Source organism: Rhinoderma darwinii, chromosome 4 (genome assembly GCF_050947455.1).
Source record: "Rhinoderma darwinii isolate aRhiDar2 chromosome 4, aRhiDar2.hap1, whole genome shotgun sequence".
NCBI lineage: Eukaryota > Metazoa > Chordata > Amphibia > Anura > Rhinodermatidae > Rhinoderma > Rhinoderma darwinii.
This window is the reverse complement of record NC_134690.1, coordinates 98,242,069-98,248,475: the sequence shown is the minus strand read 5'-3', so window position 1 is coordinate 98,248,475 and position 6,407 is coordinate 98,242,069.

Below are 6,407 nucleotides of genomic sequence, written 5' to 3'. Positions count from 1 at the left end.
AGAAAAAAACAAACAAAAAAAACTGATAGATTTACTGTTTGTAAACGGATACAAACTTATAGCATCACATTTGCACACGTCGTCCTTTGAGATCAATGCTAAAATAAACCGTTACATCGCGTATACCTTTTTTTGTACAGAATAGCGTAGGTCTACGCTTTTCAGTACTTTCAAAAAACAGTATACCAATGTAAACCATGACAAACATTGACCAAACGGATGCTATTTTGGTCTACGTTTGACCCATTATAGTCCATGTATACGTCGAGCCATACGTTTCAATACTTCTTTAGTGTTACGTTTGACCCATTATAGACTATGTATAAGCCAAGCTATATGTTTCAATATTTCTTTAGTGTTTAAAAACGTACACGCTTGGCGGATAGCACAAACACTGTGTGAATGGGGCCTTATTTAGTGATAAGCCCAGATAGATATCTGTACTTTTTATACCTCACAATGTCCCTCCTTTGGTACAACGTCTTCAAGTAGACTTTGATAGATGGAAACAACTCCCCCTCACAGTTACAGGCAGAATTAATTTGTTTAAGATGAAGGCGCTGCCTAGATTCTTGTTTCTCTTTCACAGCTCTCCAGTGTGGTTACCGTTATTCCTGTACTCCAATATTGACAGAGATCTTAAATCTTTTATTTGGGTTGGGGGTATTCCTAGAATAGCTTTAGGCAGACTACAATTGCCCACTGAGAAGGGGGGACTGGCCCGACTGAATTTATACCTCTTCTTCCTTGCCAACCAGTTGGTATATGTTTGGTGGTGGTTTACCCATATACACTTTAATCTTTGTACTGAGCGGGAGGCTTCCTTTTCGGTTCCTATAAGGCCCTGGTGAACTCTATTTATAGACGGAACCCCCTCCGGGACATGCACTTACGGTCCCAATGCAAACCACTGTGAAGGTCTTGCAAAGATCTTTATTGCTCTTTGACTCAGAAGAGGAGTCCTGGTCACCTAGGACACCACTCTGGTTTAACCCGCTTCTGCTGCAGTTGAGAAGCCTCCATAACCCTAGTGAGTGGGCAACCCTGGGTATATTGACTTTGGAAGATGTGGTAGTGGAAGATAAAGTGGTCACTTTTGCACAACTTCGGTCCAAACATCAGATCCAGACTCATCTCAGGTTCCGTTATTTCCAGCTTAGGCATTCTCTCTGGTTACAATTTGCCGGGTATAATGTTAGACTTTGTACGTCCCCGGTGGAGTATTGGGTGACACATGAGACGTTGGCTACACCATTATCCAAACTGTACAGACAGTTGCTAACTGTATCATCTACAAAGCTTGATAGGGCCTTGGATCGTTGGTCTCAGGCAGTTTCCTCGGTAGCCACAGATGATTATAAAGAAATGCTATCCACACTAACAGGTCCTTTGATATCTGCAAGGGACCGACTTATTCAATTAAAATGTTTTGCTCAAATTTGCTCATCTCTTCCAAATTATTTAGAATGGGACGCATACCTACTCCTGTTTGTCCACGGTGTCACGGAGCTGAGGGCTCCTTCATACACATGTTCTGGGAATGCCCAATTGTTAATAAATTCTGGGCTAAGGTTTTGGAATTTCTTGGGCTTAAAGTAGGACTCCCTCATATACTAGATGCCAGAACTTGTCTTTTATTATTGGTAGAAGAAATTGTGCCTACTCTTGCTATCAGATCTCTCATGACACTCTTATTGTTCTATGTTAAAAAGACTATACTCCTGAATTGGAAACATCCAAATGTTTCTACATTGTCAGCATGGATTGCGCTAGTTAATTCTACCTTACAACTTTTTAAGCTCACTTATGAACCACGTGGGTGCCCTGATAAATTTCTGATAGTGTGGAGCTTTTGGATAGCTAACTCTGACAGTAGCTCCTAACTTGATATTGCTCAGATTGCTTAGACCTGGAATTTGCTGACGTCTCTCTGCAGTCCACCATTCCTCCGCTAAAAACTCTGATATTGCCTGATTTTATTTAACATTTTCGTCTGATGAAGAAAGGCTGCTTGTTTAGGTTTTGTTTTATTATATGCACTTATTGATATGTGATGTCGCATATCCGCATGTTTTTGTTAGTAACTGACCATATACACTTGCTACTGCTGTACTATTTGCTGTATGCAATCTTGTTTTGTGATTTTCTATCTTGCACTGCTGTTTGATATGAGGTCTTATATATATATATATACACTACCGTTCAAAAGTTTAGGGTCACCTAGAAATTTCCTTATTTTTGAAAGAAATCCACAGTGTTTTTTAACGAAGATAACATTAAATTAATCAGAAATACACTCTATACATTGTTAATGTGCTAGATGACTATTCTAGCTGCAAACGTCTGGTTTTTAATGCAATATATACATAGGTGTATAGAGGCCAATTTCCAGCAACCATCACTCCAGTGTTCTAATGGTACATTGTGTTTGCTAACTGTGTTAGAAGGCTAATGGATGATTAGAAAACAGTTGAAAACCCTTGTGCAATTATGTTAGCACCGCTGTAAACAGTTTTGCTGTTTAGAGGAGCTATAAAACTGACCTTCCTTTAAGCTAGTTAAGAATCTGGAGCATTACATTTGTGGGTTCGATTAAACTCTAAAAATGACTAGAAAAAGAGAGCTTTCATGTGAAACTCGACAGTCTATTCTTGTTCTTAGAAATGAAGGCTATTCCATGCGAGAAATTGCCAAGAAACTGAAGATTTCCTACAACGGTGTGTACTACTCCCTTCAGAGGACAGCACAAACAGGCTCTAACCAGAGTAGAAAGAGAAGTGGGAGGCCCCGCTGCACAACTGAGCAACAAGACAAGTACATTAGAGTCTCTAGTTTGAGAAATAGACCCCTCACAGGTCCTCAACTGGCAGCTTCGTTAAATAGTACCCGCAAAACGCCAGTGTCAATGTCTACAGTGAAGAGGCGACTCCGGGATGCTAGCCTTCAGGGCAGAGTGGCAAAGAAAAAGCCATATCTGAGACTGGGTAATAAAAGGAAAAGATTAATATGGGCAAAAGCACACAGACATTGGACAGAGGAAGATTGGAAAAAAGTGTTATGGACAGACGAATCGAAGTTTGAGGTGTTTGGATCACACAGAAGAACATTTGTGAGACGCAGAACAACTGAAAAGATGCTGGAAGAGTGCCTGACGCCATCTGTCAAGCATGGTAGAGGTAATGTGATGGTCTGAGGTTGCTTTGTGCTGGTAAAGTGGGATATTTGTACAAGGTAAAAGGGATTTTGAATAAGGAAGGCTATCACTCCATTTTGCAACGCCATGCCATAACCTGTGGACAGCGCTTGATTGGAGCCAATTTCATCCTACAACAGGACAATGACCCAAAGCACACCTCCAAATTATTCAAGAACTATTTAGGGAAGAAGCAGGCAGCTGGTATTCTATCTGTAATGGAGTGGCCAGCGCAGTCACCAGATCTCAACCCCATAGAGCTGTTGTGGGAGCAGCTTGACCGTATGGTACGCAAGAAGTGCCCATAAAGCCAATCCAACTTGTGGGAGGGGCTTCTGGAAGCATGGGGTGAAATTTCTCCCGATTACCTCAGCAAATGAACAGCTAGAATGCCAAAGGTCTGCAATGCTGTAATTGCTGCAAATGGAGCATTCTTTGACGAAAACAAAGTTTGAAGGAGAAAATTATTATTTGAAATAAAAATCATATATATATATACACTACCGTTCAAAAGTTTGGGGTCACCCAGACAATTTTGTGTTTTCCATGAAAACTCACCCTTATATTTAGCAAATGAGTTGCAAAATAACTAGAAAATATAGTCAAGACATTGACAAGGTTAGAAATAATGATTTTTATTTGAAATAATAATTTTCTCCTTCAAACTTTACTTTCGTCTAAGAATGCTCCATTTACAGCAGTTAGAGCATTGCAGACCTTTGGCATTCTAGCTGTTAATTTGCTGAGGTAATAGGGAGAAATTTCACCCCATGCTTCCAGAAGGCCCTCCCACAAGTTGGATTGGCTTGATGGGCACTTCTTGCGTAACATACGGTCAAGCTGCTCCCACAACAGCTCTATGGGGTTGAGATATGGTGACTGCGCTGGCCACTCCATTACAGATAGAATACCAGCTGCCTGCTTCTTCCCTAAATAGTTCTTGCATAATTTGGAGGTGTGCTTTGGGTCATTGTCCTGTTGTAGGAAGAAATTGGCTCCAATCAAGCGCTGTCCACAGGGTATGACATGGCGTTGCAAAATGGAGTGATAGCCTTCCTTATTCAAAATCCCTTTTACCTTGTACAAATCTCCAACTTTACCAGCACCAATGCAACCCCAGACCATCACATTACCTCCACCATGCTTGACAGATGGTGTCATGCACTTTTCCAGCATCTTTTCAGTTGTTCTGCGTCCCACAAATGTTCTTCTCTGTGATCCAAACACCTCAAACTTCGATTCCTCTGTCCATAACACTTTTTTCCAATCTTCCTCTGTCCAATGTCTGTGTGCTTTTGCCCATATTAATCTTTTCCTTTTATTAGCCAGTCTCAGATATGGCTTTTTCTTTGCCACTCTGCCCTGAAGGCCAGCATCCCAGAGTCGCCTCTTCACTGTAGACGTTGACACTGGCGTTTTGCGGGTACTATTTAATGAAGCTGCCAGTTGAGGACCTGTGAGGCGTCTATTTCTCAAACTAGAGACTCTAATGTACTTGTCTTGTTGCTCAGTTGTGCAGCGGGGCCTCCCACTTCTCTTTCTACTCTGGTTAGAGCCTGTGTGTGCTGTCCTCTGAAGGGAGTAGTACACACCGTTGTAGGAAATCTTCAGTTTCTTTGCAATTTCTCGCATGGAATAGCCTTCATTTCTAAGAACAAGAATAGACTGTCGAGTTTCGCATGAAAGCTCTCTTTTTCTAGCCATTTGGAAAGTTTAATCAAACCCACAAATGTAATGCTCCAGATTCTCAACTAGCTCAAAGGAAGGTCAGTTTTAGAGCTCCTCTAAACAGCAAAACTGTTTACAGCAGTGCTAACATAATTGCACAAGGGTTTTCAAGTGTTTTCTAATCATCCATTAGCCTTCTAACACAGTTAGCAAACACAATGTACCATTAGAACACTGGAGTGATGGTTGCTGGAAATGGGCCTCTATACACCTATGTAGATATTGCATTAAAAATCAGACGTTTGCAGCTAGAATAGTAATTTAGTACATTAACAATGTATAGAGTGTATTTCTGATTAATTTAATGTTATCTTCGTTGAAAAAAACTGTGCTTTTCTTTCAAAATTAAGGAAATTTCTAAGTTACCCTAAACTTTTGAACGGTAGTGTATATATATCCATCCAAGTTGAGAATACTCCTTTAAGGGAATATACACAAAATATACTGAGTCAAAAATGAAGCTTTTTGCCAAGATTTTGTCATACCTTAATAATTCAGATGCCGCCCTAAAAAAGACATTGGAGGGTCTACCTGCCTGGAAATTTATCAGGCTTTAAAATTAATCCAGACAAAGGCAGAAAGTTTTTTTTTCTTAATGCAGTGTGTCACACAACTTCTGGTAAAATTAGAAAAATGTAATTGGTAATATCAGAAGAAAAAAAATGATATCTTGGAGTTTGGTTGACTAGAAAGCAGAATTAAAATGTAGAAACGAAATTTTACCCATGTGATACAGAATCTAAAAAAATTTAGTTTGAAAAATGGAGAGACCGACCACTCTCTATGATAGAAAGAGTTCACTTAATAAAGATGGTTAGCTGCCCCAGGATTTTGTATCCCCTACAGTTCTTACATTTATTGCTATATATGTCAGATATCAATAGCATTAATGGGGTGTTTAAGTTTTTTTTCGGAAGGGAAAATGGATTATAATATCTTAACCAATACTTTTCAGGCTAGAAAAGAAAGTGGTCTGGCAGTTCCAGATGTAAGAAGGTACAACGTAGCTTTCTTACTTAGGGATATACTGTATTTATTAATATACAAATTGAGAAAGATCTAATTCATTCCTACTCAGTATTGGTTGTGTTGCATGTTAAGGGTTAATAAGTGGGAGATAGTGTATAATGTCTATGATGACAATTGGAGATGTCCGAAAAGTGTGAATTTTCACAAGAAAGCATTTTGGACTCTCACCACTACTCTCTAGATATATGAAAAGAGTTGAACATCTGCAGATCAGAGACCTGGTAGGAGCAAAGATAAGGGATCACGTGAGGGAAAAAAGTATGACAAACTACTTATTTAAAGAGGAGGATTGATCTCCAGTAGGGTTTGGGGATTAGAGGGAACAAATTAATCTACCCGATTCACATCTTTAAACTTTCTTACAGGTTATGTTTTATTGTGACTCTATACAGTACAATATACTGAAGTCATGGAAAATCTTAACGTTTGATGATCTCTCCAAGCTTGAGATGTTTAC